At 53.0% G+C, this 13256-nt stretch overlaps 1 long non-coding RNA gene across 1 annotated transcript; it reads right to left on the bottom strand.

Annotated features, from left to right (window-relative positions):
• Positions 1-3736: 3736 nt before the first annotated feature.
• On the bottom strand, positions 3737-6836 carry LOC308187018. The gene is made up of 2 exons (XR_013944416.1): positions 3994-6836; positions 3737-3958 (listed from the first exon to the last, which is right to left on the bottom strand). It is a non-coding gene; the product is annotated as an uncharacterized lncRNA (long non-coding RNA).
• Between the last annotated feature and the right edge of the window lie 6420 nt (positions 6837-13256).

Below are 13256 nucleotides of genomic sequence, written 5' to 3'. Positions count from 1 at the left end.
TCACTGAAGTGCATTCTCAGTGGTGCCAGTGCACTCTCTGGACTCACTGCACTGCATCCCCAGTGGTGCCAGTACACTCACAGGAATGACTGCACTGCATCCCAGTGGAGCCAGTGCGCTCTCTGGACTCACTGCACTGCATCCCCATTGGTTCCAGTGCATTCTCTGGACTCACCGCACTGCACCCTGAGTGGTGCCAGTGCACTCTCTGGACTCACTGCAGTGCATCCCCAGTGGTGCCAAAGCACTCTCTGGACTCCCGGCACCGCATCCCAAGTGGTGCCAGTGCACTCTCTGGGCTCACTGCAGTGCATCCCCAGTGGTGCCAGTGCACTCTCTTGACTCACTGCACTGCATCCCCAGTGGTGCCAGTGTACTCACTGGACTCACTGCACTGCATTCCCCAGTGGTGCTAGTGCACTCTCTGGACTCACTGCAGTGCATCCCCAGTGGTGCCAGTGCACTCTCTGGACTCACTGAAGTGCATTCTCAGTGGTTCCAGTGCACTCTGTGGACTCACTGCACTGCATCCCCAGTGGTGCCAGTGCGCTCTCTGGACTCACTGCAGTGCATCCCCAGTGGTGCCTGTGCACTCTCTGGACTCACTGCACTGCATCCCCAGTGCTGCCAGTGCACTCTCTGGACTCACTGCACTGCATCCCCAGTGGTGCCAGTGCACTCTCTGGACTCACTGCAGTGCATCCCCAGTGGTGCCAGTGCACTCTCTGGACTCACTGCACTGCATCCCCAGTGGTGCCACTGCACTCTCTGGACTCACTGCAGTGCATCCCCAGTGGTGCCAGTGCACTCTCTGGACTCACTGCAGTGCATCTCCACTGCTGCCAGTGCACTCTCTGGACTCACAGCAGTGCATCCCCAGTGGTGCCAGTGCACTCTCTGGACTCACTGCAGTGCATCCCCAGTGGTGCCAGTGCACTCACTGGACTCACTGCACTGCATCCCAAGTTGTACCAGTGCACTCTCTGGACTCACTGCACTGCATCCCCAGTGGTGCCAGTGCACTCTCTGGACTCACTGCACTGCATCCCCAGTGGTGCCAGTGCACTCACTGGACTCACTGTACTGCATTCCCAGTGGTGCTAGTGCACTCTCTGGACTCACTGCAGTGCATCCCCAGTGGTGCCAGTGCACTCTTTGGACTCACTGAAGTGCATTCTCAGTGGTGCCAGTGCACTCTCTGGACTCACTGCACTGCATCCCCAGTGGTGCCAGTGCACTCTCTGGACTCACTGAAGTGCATTCTCAGTGGTGCCAGTGCACTCTCTGGACTCACTGCAGTGCATCCCCAGTGGTGCCAGTACACTCACTGGACTCACTGCACTGCATCCCCAGTGGTGCCAGTGCACTCTCTGGACTCACTGCACTGCATCCCCAGTAGTGCCAGTGCACTCTCTGGACTCACTGCACTGCATCCCCAGTGGTGCCAGTGCACTCTCTGGACTCACTGCACTGCATCCCCAGTGGTGCCAGTGCAATCTCTGGACTCACTGCACTGCATCCCCAGTGGTGCCAGTGCACACTCTGGACTCACTGCACTGCATCCCCAGTGGTGCCAGTGCACTCTCTGGACTCACTGCACTGCAACCCCAGTGTTGCCAGTGCACTCTCTGGACTCACTGCACTGCATCCCCAGTGGTGCCAGTGCACTCTCTGGACTCACTGAACTGCATCCCCAGTGGTGCCAGTGCACTCTCTGGACTCACTGAAGTGCATCCCCAGTGGTGCCAGTGCACTCTCTGGACTCACTGCACTGCATCCCCAGTGGTGCTAGTGCACTCTGTGGACTCACTGCAGTGCATCCCCAGTGGTGCTAGTGCACTCTCTGGACTCACTGCAGTGCATCCCCAGTGGTGCCAGTGCACTCTCTGGACTCACTGCACTGCATCCCCAGTGGTGCCAGTGCACTCTCTGGACTCACTGCAGTGCATCCCCAGTGGTGCCAGTACACTCACTGGACTGACTGCACTGCATCCCCAGTGGTGCCAGTGCACTCTCTGGTCTCACCGCACCGCATCCCCAGTGGTGCCAGTGCACTCTCTGGAGTAACTGCAGTGCATCACCAGTGGTGCCAGTGCACTCTCTGGACTCACTGCACTGCATCCCCAGTGGTGCCAGTGCACTCTCTTGACTCACTGCACTGCATCCCCAGTGGTGCCAGAGCACTCTCTGGACTCACTGCAGTGCATCCCCAGTGGTGCCAGTGCACTCTCTGGACTCACTGCAGTGCATCCCCAGTGGTGCCAGTGCACTCTCTGGACTCACTGCACTGCATCCCCAGTGGTGCCAGTGCACTCTCTGGACTCCCGGCACCGCATCCCCAGTGGTGCCAGTGCACTCTCTGGGCTCACTGCTGTGCATCCCCAGTGGTGCCAGTGCACTCTCTTGACTCACTGCACTGCATCCCCAGTGGTGCCAGTGCACTCACTGGATTCACTGCACTGCATCCCCAGTGGTGCTAGTGCACTCTCTGGACTCACTGCACTGCATCCCCAGTGGTACCAGTGCACTCTCTGGACTCACTGAAGTGCATTCTCAGTGGTGCCAGTGCACTCTCTGGACTCACTGCACCGCATCCCCAGTGGTGCCAGTGCACTCTCTGGACTCCCGGCACCGCATCCCCAGTGGTGCCAGTGCACTCTCTGGGCTCACTGCTGTGCATCCCCAGTGGTGCCAGTGCACTCTCTTGACTCACTGCACTGCATCCCCAGTGGTGCCAGTGCACTCTCTGGACTCACTGCACTGCATCCCCAGTGGTGCCAGTGCACTCTCTGGACTCCTGGCAACACATCCCCGGTGGTGCCAGTGCACTCTCTGGACTCACTGCACTGCATCCCCAGTGGTGCCAGAGCACTCTCTGGACTCACTGCAGTGCATCCCCAGTGGTGCTAGTGCACTCTCTGGACTCACTGCACTGCATCCCCAGTGGTGCCAGTGCACTCTCTGGACTCACTGCACTGCATCCCCAGTGGTGCCAGTGCACTCTCTGGACTCCCGGCACCGCATCCCCAGTGGTGCCAGTGCACTCTCTGGGCTCACTGCAGTGCATCCCCAGTGGTGCCAGTGCACTCTCTTGACTCACTGCACTGCATCCCCATTGGTGCCAGTGTACTCACTGGACTCACTGCACTGCATTCCCCAGTGGTGCTAGTGCACTCTGTGGACTCACTGCAGTGCATCCCCAGTGGTGCCAGTGCACTCTCTGGACTCACTGAAGTGCATTCTCAGTGGTTCCAGTGCAGTCTGTGGACTCACTGCACTGCATCCCCAGTGGTGCCAGTGCACTCTCTGGACTCCCGGCAACACATCCCCGGTGGTGCCAGTGCACTCTCTGGACTCACTGCACTGCATCCCCAGTGGTGCCAGAGCACTCTCTGGACTCACTGCAGTGCATCCCCAGTGGTGCTAGTGCACTCTCTGGACTCACTGCACTGCATCCCCAGTGGTGCCAGTGCACTCTCTGGACTCACTGCACTGCATCCCCAGTGGTGCCAGTGCACTCTCTGGACTCCCGGCACCGCATCCCCAGTGGTGCCAGTGCACTCTCTGGGCTCACTGCAGTGCATCCCCAGTGGTGCCAGTGCACTCTCTTGACTCACTGCACTGCATCCCCATTGGTGCCAGTGTACTCACTGGACTCACTGCACTGCATTCCCCAGTGGTGCTAGTGCACTCTCTGGACTTGTTGTCGACGGAGGGAAGACACAAACGCTCAATATGAGTGTTAAGTATGCTTCAGCTTTAATGGATAGCTCAATTGTCTTTTATCGTGTACAGGATAATTAGCTCATACATATTGCAAAAGCCAAGCTCCTTATTGGTAAGCGTCATCTACTGCCCTATCTGTTAGTTCCGCATTCTTCTATCCGCTAGTTCCCCTTTCTAATCTAACTATAACTCCCAGGGCAGTATGCCCTCTACTATCATTGTTTCTAATTGCCTGGGATTTCTCACAAGAGTTCCCAGACAAGCTGCCTGGGATTTCTCACAAGAGTTCCCAGACAAGCCTTGCGTACGTGCCTTTGCTCTTGTTTTTCTAGACCAGCTGGGTGCGGTAATCCGCCATTTCCTTATCTTGCAGCTGCATGATATCAATGTGATTACGCGCAGCGAGCCAGTCCTCAACAATTCCCCCGTTTTTATTTTGAACCAAAAGCTTTCTATAGATTTTTCTATCAATCACCGCACACACTGCAATAAGCAAGGTACAATAAGCAACAGGGTCAAAAATCTCATGCAGAACTACGATTGTAAAGTAGTGTGCCTACTAGAATCTACATCAGTCAACAAGCCACTAAGCGCTAGGAATGTTGCTTCGCAGCGATACTGCTTCTTACTCGCACAGCACAATCACACAATCACACAATCACGCAGAGAGGCCTCTTGCACTTCTCATTCATACCACAAGACAATATCACTGAAAATAATTTGTGTGCAGCTTCAGGAGGTCCTTGTCTGCTCCCGTGGTGAGCGGCTGAGAGTGGAGACCCCTCCGAGGAAAAAATGCTCGGGGTGCACCTAGGGGCGTCCGTTCCACAGTCGATCCCACAGCCGAGCAGAGCGGCTCCTGGCGCAAGGAAGGATGCTATTATAGTTTGTATAATGACAGCAAAGAGATGCATTGCAATAAGGAGCACGTGTGGCATTGACCCCTTTTTTTTTTTTTTTTTTTTTTTTTTTTTTTTTTTTTTTTTTCTTTTTCGAGCAATTACACCTTACACATGCTATTACTGTTGCTAGAAAAACCCTACTAGTTAACTGCTCGAGCCTTTTTATTAGGCAACTAAATACTACTCGCGCCGCTACTATAATTAGGACAATTATTAGCAGTAAGCGTAGCCCTTCTTTTATCAGACCCAATATCCAACCCCCCATGTTCCCAAACCAATTTGCAAACAGTCTATCAAGCCAATTATCTTGGACCACTATCTTCTTGGTGTGGTCTCTCAGCCATTTCAGTTGCTCGTGGATTGACTCGCCATGGTCCGAGAGATTAAAACAGCACATTCCTTCGAGCTCTTCACACCCGTGGCCCTGTGCCAGCAGTAGAAAATCAATCGCCGCTCTGTTCTGTAACACAGCGTGTCGCAAGCTGTCCAGGTCCTGGGCCATTTCTGTGAGCATCTGCGTAGTCACATTTAATGTTTTCACCACTGTACTTCAAATCTACATTTTACAAAGTGACCAGCAAGTGTGCCACATTAACTGACCAACCTCTGAGATTTTACCTTTCATACCAGTGTCTTCTTGGGCTCTTTTAATTAAACACGTTTCTCATTCAAGTGAATTGAAATGCTTCAGTTGGTTTTATTCTCAGGAGCCTCATAAAAAACAAAGATATTGCACCCTCTTTGTTCAGTCATTCAATGTTCGTCTCTTTCACAGCAAATAATTACTTCATTGAAGTTAAAACTTCCAAACATAACTTACTAATAGTCTCCAATTTCAGCTCAGATCACTCGTTGAAAATACTCTGCTAAATACAGATAACTTACAATAACTTTAACAGTTAATTGTCCATAACAAACACCATGGTTTTTCTCCAGACCAATGTTCAAATTTTAAGACCACCCTTTAATATTTCTATGTACAGGTGAAAAACAGTCTTCAATTTTCTAGTCTTGTTTTAAATATAAAAGTTGGAAGGGACATTCAAGTTTCAAGTCTCCACACTGAACTTAAAAAAAAAAAAAAATCATGTGGAGGTAAACAAACCAAGTTGTATACTCCAGGAGGTAGAGGCCTTCAATTTGTGTTCATATATACATATGCACAGAATTCAGTGTTCCAACAGAAAAAGAATTAGCCAAAAAGTAATAAAAGTTATTTACTACTGTGACATTTCAAGACTTCCACAGCTTTGCCTAAAGACACAAACACAATTAACATAATTCCCTATGTGCTTTTTTTTTTTTTTTTTTTTTTTTTTTTTTTTTCTTTCCTTTTTTTTTTTTTTCTCTCAACTGTCCAGTGCAGGAAAAAATTCTCACAAAATTTCACAGACCTAAAATGTGCAAGCTAGTTTCTCTCTCTCCCTTTTTTTTTTTTTTTTTTTTTTTTTTTTTTTTTTTTTTCAAATGTCACATTTGCTTGTTTTACAGCCCAACAAGCTAGTTTCCCTAGACTAGCCATAGCATGAGCCACAGCCACTCCAGGCACAAGTGCCGCTGAAAAGAACCTTTCAGCAGGACCCCAGAGTTCGACCTGGTTATCGCAGTCACTCCCCAAAGTTTTTGAGACTGCGTCTCGTCCGTCGTTTCCATTGTTGAGTAATGTTTCGCAATTCTTGACTGTGTAGGTCAGGGGCAAACAAAGTCAAGCGTCCCAAATAGCATGGCCCCCCGTGCGCATTTGCTGGGATTCCCTGCCAGGCTCGATCTCCACAGATCAGGAATATACCAGGTGGTAAGGCCTTAGCAGTTTGCCTTGGCCATGTGCTTGACTTGTTCCCGTATGCCCCCATGGTGGTGTTGGTGGTGTCGTTGTACCCGCAATAGCTGCTATTAGCTTCGAACCCCCTTGTGTGAGAGGTCACATTAGTCCATTGAGTCATATTTTGTTTTCCTTTATTCCACATAAAGCACGTCTGTGTCCAGTTATTACTGGTGTTCCCTACCGCCACTGATCCCAACAAATCCAGTTCCTGGGGATCCCATGGCAAGCTCGTGTTCAGAGCCACTAGCGCCGCCACAACGGCGTCGGAGAGGTTGGACGAAAGATCGAACAAATCAGTACTTGCGGAATATGGTGCTAACAGTTGTTTCAGCTCCTCCTTGTTCCCTATTGGGACCCCGAACAAACAGGTGCGGAAGGGATCAGTCGCTTTGGCAAGAGACAGGCAGAATTGAGCCAATCGAGTTCCCTTCGGTATATGTAGCGGAGGGAACATGGCTGATACCATAATTTGTATCTCCCCAGTAAAGTCCTTATCAATAAGTCCTGTTAACACTAAAGCCCCATTTAATGTCGCCGATGACCTTCCAATCAGAAGTGCTCCAACAGGCTCATTATTAATTTTTACAGGTCCCATAACGCCTGTTTTCACCCCAACAGGCTTATTGTCCATCAAAGTCACATTTACTGCGGTTGCCAAGTCCAATCCCCAGGCTCCCTCTGGTGGCTGGTTGGAGGTGAAAGGATTCGTCTCGGTTGGAGTCTCCGCAGCTGCCGCCGCTGTTGAGGGGAAAGCCGCTTTTTGTGTCATCGCGGGGCGGCGGTTCCCGCTGGTCTTCCCGTTTCCCTGGGTCTTCCGCCGGCAAGCGGTTTCATTATGCGTATCAGATCGGCAAGAGGGACACCACACATTAGCCGTCCCACATTGCCTCTTTATATGACCCGCGATGCCACACCGATAGCAGCGTAGTGCAGGTCTTCTCGACGAGTGAGGTCCTTTTCCACTTTGCAGGGGGGCAAGGGCGGCGAATACCTGCGACTGACTAGCCTGCAGTCCCTGAGTAATACTTTCCCCTACCTTTCGAATAGCGTCAACCAATAGCGCTTGCGAGCCTATCGGTATCCGCGACAATCGATCAAGAGCCTCTTCTATAGTCCAGGTACTGGGCAGCGTATTTAGAACATTTCGAGAGGTTTGATTACAATTTTGAAGGGCGCATTGTTTAAGAATAGGGCCTTTGAGATATTCGGGTAACCCAGCTACCTGTATAGCTGCGGCAACCCTATCAATAAATGTTCCAAACGCTTCGTCTCGCCCTTGCTTGATGGACATATAGGAGGGCATTCCTCCAGGCTCCCTAATTTGGTCCAGTGCTCTCCTAGCTAGCGTCATGGTCGCTTTTGCCTTATCCGGCCCCATTAGGGCCTGGGCCTCCAAGCGATTGTATGCACCGACCCCCAAAAGCTCCTCCAGCGTGACCCCGTATAATGGATCTCCGGGCTGACGCTGCACCGCGACTGCCTCCTGACAAGCTGAATGCCAATGGGCATTAAACAGCAGGATCTGATGCTGCGTCAGTATTAGTTTCATGATATTACGAATATCGCCGGGGAGCAACACGTTAGTGGACCACAGATAGTCTAACATCTGTTTCGTTGGCTCCCCACGTATTCCTGACTCATTTACCGTGGCACGCAATTGGGTCAGTATTTTCCAGTCCAGATTTGTCATAGTAACAGTTATCTGGCCCTGGGCGTCTGGTGGAGAGTACACCACGGGGAAGGCGCCTACAAGCTCTGTCGCTGCCCCCACATCACCTTCACGTAACGCCTCCCCTGCTATTTTCGCCCAGAGTCCTGCTCTCTCCGACCCCCCTGATTCGAGTCGCATATCTTTCAAAAATGGATTCTTATTTCTCCCCTCGCCTGCCGCCTCTCCCTCGGGAGTTTCCAGGGGTAGAGGAGGTGCACTGGGTCGTGCCCCCTCTCCCCATCCCCCGGGTGCCTTCATGGTGAATTGTTGGACCGACGGAGGGAGGGGGTACGGATTGGCCTCTTCATCCGCCCTCAACGTTTTGCCCAGCCGCTCTGTTGCAGCGGCTGCTACTTTCTGTTCTACCCGATGTATTGTTAAAGCATTCGTAACAGCCCGCCACGGTTTTGCCAGCTTCTTAGCCGTCTTATTCTCACTAATCATTTCCTCAAACAATATATCACCAAACTTACGCCACTCATCCTCCTCAAACAATGTGTCAGGGTTAATAAAGCAGCCCTTCGCCACCCCATAGGCCACTAACCCCTGTAATTCTTTATGACAATCTATATCTGGCGTCTTACGCTTTTCTAAAAAGCACTTAAGTAAATTAATTGCCGCTTGTTTCTCCATGCTTACTCACGGTGCCGTTGCCCCCGTGCAAAGCGTGTCTTACGCTTTTCTAAAAAGCACTTAAGTAAATCTATTGCCGCTTGTTTCTCCATGCTTACTCACGGTGCCGTTGCCCCCGTACAAAGCTTCCGTTCGCGGCGTTCCGGCGGGACCCGCTATGGGTTCGTCCCGGGCGCTCTTCCCGAGTCGTCTTCTGCTCGCCCCAATCTTATGTTCCGCGGATTCCGGGTTACGTAGTCAGAACCGGCTTTCCCCTTGTACTCCGTCGCCTAATACCGGCTTACTCGTTTCGGGTCCTCGTCCAGCAAGGGTCCCTGTTCGGGCGCCATTTGTTGTCGACGGAGGGAAGACACAAACGCTCAATATGAGTGTTAAGTATGCTTCAGCTTTAATGGATAGCTCAATTGTCTTTTATCGTGTACAGGATAATTAGCTCATACATATTGCAAAAGCCAAGCTCCTTATTGGTAAGCGTCATCTACTGCCCTATCTGTTAGTTCCGCATTCTTCTATCCGCTAGTTCCCCTTTCTAATCTAACTATAACTCCCAGGGCAGTATGCCCTCTACTATCATTGTTTCTAATTGCCTGGGATTTCTCACAAGAGTTCCCAGACAAGCTGCCTGGGATTTCTCACAAGAGTTCCCAGACAAGCCTTGCGTACGTGCCTTTGCTCTTGTTTTTCTAGACCAGCTGGGTGCGGTAATCCGCCATTTCCTTATCTTGCAGCTGCATGATATCAATGTGATTACGCGCAGCGAGCCAGTCCTCAACATGGACTCACTGCAGTGCATCCCCAGTGGTGCCAGTGCACTCTCTGGACTCACTGAAGTGCATTCTCAGTGGTTCCAGTGCACTCTGTGGACTCACTGCAGTGCATCCCCAGTGGTGCCAGTGCGCTCTCTGGACTCACTGCAGTGCATCCCCAGTGGTGCCAGTGCACTCTCTCGAGTCACTGCACTGCATCCCCAGTGCTGCCAGTGCACTCTCTGGACTCACTGCACTGCATCCCCAGTGGTGCCAGTGCACTCTCTGGACTCACAGCAGTGCATCCCCAGTGGTGCCAGTGCACTCTCTGGACTCACTGCACTGCATCCCCAGTGGTGCCACTGCACTCTCTGGACTCACTGCAGTGCATCCCCAGTGGTGCCAGTGCACTCTCTGGACTCACTGCAGTGCATCTCCACTGCTGCCAGTGCACTCTCTGGACTCACAGCAGTGCATCCCCAGTGGTGCCAGTGCACTCTCTGGACTCACTGCACTGCATCCCCAGTGGTGCCAGTGCACTCTCTGGACTCACTGCAGTGCATCCCCAGTGGTGCCAGTGCAATCTCTGGACTCACTGCACTGCATCCCCAGTGGTGCCAGTGCAATCTCTGGACTCACTGCACTGCATCCCCAGTGGTGCCAGTGCACTCTCTGGACTCACTGCACTGCATCCCAAGTGGTGCCAGTGCGCTCACTGGACTCACTGTACTGCATCATCAGTGGTGCCAGTGCACTCTCTGGAGTGACTGCAGTGCATCCCCAGTGGTGCCAGTGCACTCTCTGGACTCACTGTACTGCATTCCCAGTGGTGCTAGTGCACTCTCTGGACTCACTGCAGTGCATCCCCAGTGGTGCCAGTGCACTCTTTGGACTCACTGAAGTGCATTCTCAGTGGTGCCAGTGCACTCTCTGGACTCACTGCACTGCATCCCCAGTGGTGGCAGTGCACTCTCTGGACTCACTGAAGTGCATTCTCAGTGGTGCCAGTGCACTCTCTGGACTCACTGCACTGCATCCCCAGTGGTGCCAGTACACTCACTGGACTCACTGCACTGCATCCCCAGTGGTGCCAGTGCACTCTCTGGACTCACTGCACTGCATCCCCAGTGGTGCCAGTGCACTCTCTGGACTCACTGCAGTGCATCCCCAGTGGTGCCAGTGCAATCTCTGGACTCACTGCACTGCATCCCCAGTGGTGCCAGTGCAATCTCTGGACTCACTGCACTGCATCCCCAGTGGTGCCAGTGCACACTCTGGACTCACTGCACTGCATCCCCAGTGGTGCCAGTTCACTCTCTGGACTCACTGCACTGCAACCCCAGTGTTGCCAGTGCACTCTCTGGACTCACTGCACTGCATCCCCAGTATTGCCAGTGCACTCTCTGGACTCACTGCACTGCATCCCCAGTGGTGCCAGTGCACTCTCTGGACTCACTTCAGTGCATCCCCAGTGGTGCCAGAGCACTCTCTGGACTCACTGCACTGCATCCCCAGTGGTGCCAGTGCACTCTCTGGACTCACTGCACTGCAGCCCCAGTGGTGCCAGTGCACTCTCTGGACTCACTGCACTGCATCCCCAGTATTGCCAGTGCACTCTCTGGACTCACTGCACTGCATCCCCAGTGCTGCCAGTGCACTCTCTGGACTCACTGCACTGCATCCCCAGTGGTGCCACTGCACTCTCTGGACTCACTGAACTGCATGTCCAGTGCTGCCAGTGCACTCTCTGGACTCACTGCACTGCATCCCCAGTGGTGCCAATGCACTCACTGGACTCACTGCAGTGCATTCCCTCTGGTGCCAGTGCACTCTCTGGACTCACTGCACTGCATCCCCAGTGGTGCCAGTGCACTCTCTGGACTCACTGCAGTGCATCCCCAGTGGTGCCAGTGCACTCTCTGGACTCACTGCAGTGCATCACCAGTGGTGCCAGTGCACTCTCTGGACTCACTGCAGTGCATCCCCAGTGGTGCCAGTGCACTCTCTGGACTCACTGCACTGCATCCCCAGTGGTGCCAGTGCACTCTCTGGACTCACTGCACTGCATCCCCAGTGGTGCCAGAGCACTCTCTGGACTCACTGCACTGCATCCTCTGTGCTGCCAGTGCACTCTCTGGACTCACTGCACTGCATCCCCAGTGGTGCCAATGCACTCTCTGGACTCACTGTACTGCATCCCCAGTGGAGCGCGTGCACTCTCTGGACTCACTGAAGTGCATCCCCAGTGGTGCCAGTGCACTCTCTGGACTCACTGCACTGCATCCCCAGTGGTGCTAGTGCACTCTGTGGACTCACTGCAGTGCATCCCCAGTGGTGCCAGTGCACTCTCTGGACTCACTGAAGTGCATCCTCAGTGGTGGCAGTGCACTCTCTGGACTCACTGCAGTGCATCCCCAATGGTGCCAGTACACTCTCTGGACTCACTGCACTGCATCCCCAGTGGTGCCAGTGCACTCTCTGGACTCACTGCACTGCATCCCCAGTGGTGCCAGTGCACTCTCTGGACTCACTGCACTGCATCCCCAGTGGTGCCAGAGCACTCTCTGGACTCACTGCAGTGCATCCCCAGTGGTGCCAGTGCACTCTCTGGACTCACTGCACTGCATCCCCAGTGGTGACAGTGCACTCTCTGGACTCACTGCAGTGCATCCCCAGTGGTGCCAGTGCACTCTCTGGACTCACTGCAGTGCATCCCCAGTGGTGCCACTGCACTCTCTGGACTCACTGCAGTGCATCCCCAGTGGTGCCAGTGCACTCTCTGGACTCCCGGTACCGCATCCCCAGTGGTGCCAGTGCACTCTCTGGACTCACTGCAGTGCATCCCCTTGGTGCCAGTGTGTTGAGGACTGGCTCGCTGCGCGTGGTCACATTGATCTCGTGCAGCTGCAGGGTGGGGAGGTGGCGGATTGCCGCACCCAGCTGGTCTAGAGGAGCAAGAGCAAAGGCACGTACGCAAGGCTTGTCCGGGAACTCTTGCGAGAAATCCCAGGCAGTTAGAACCAATGACAGTAGAGGGCATACTGCCCTTGGAGTTATAGTTAGACTAGAAAAGGGAACTAGCGGCTAAAAGAATGCGGAACTAACCGGTAGGGCAGGAGATTACGCTAACCAATAAGGAGCTTGGCTTTTGCAATATGTATGAGCTAATTATCCTGTACACGATAAAAGAAAATTGAGCTATCCATTAAAGCTGAAGCATACTTAACACTCATATTGAGCGTTTGTGTCTTCCCTCCGTCGACAACAAATGGCGCCCGAACAGGGACCCTTGCTGGACGAGGACCCGAAACGAGTAAGCCGGTCTTAGGTGACGGAGAAAAAGGGAAAGCCGGTTCTGACTACGTAACCCGGATTCCGCGGAACACAAGATTGGGGCGAGCAGAAGGCGACTCGGGAAGAGCGCCCGGGACGAACCCATAGTGGGTCCCGCCGGAACGCCGCGAACAGAAGCTTTACACGGGGGCAACGGCACCGTAAGTAAGAATGGAGAAACAAGCGGCAGTTGATTTACTTAAGTGCTTTTTAGAAAAGCGTAAGACACCAGATATAGATTGTTATAAAGAGTTACCGGGGTTTCAAGAGTTGTGAAACATTACTCAACAATGGAGACGCCGGACGAGACGCAGTCTAAAAACTTTGGGGAGTGACTGTGATGACCAGGTCGAACTCTGGGGTCCTGCCGAAAGATTCTT

The sequence above is a fragment of the Anser brachyrhynchus genome, assembly GCF_964034855.1.
Source record: "Anser brachyrhynchus genome assembly, contig: SCAFFOLD_59, whole genome shotgun sequence".
NCBI lineage: Eukaryota > Metazoa > Chordata > Aves > Anseriformes > Anatidae > Anser > Anser brachyrhynchus.
This window is presented reverse-complemented; position numbering and strand designations above follow the sequence as displayed.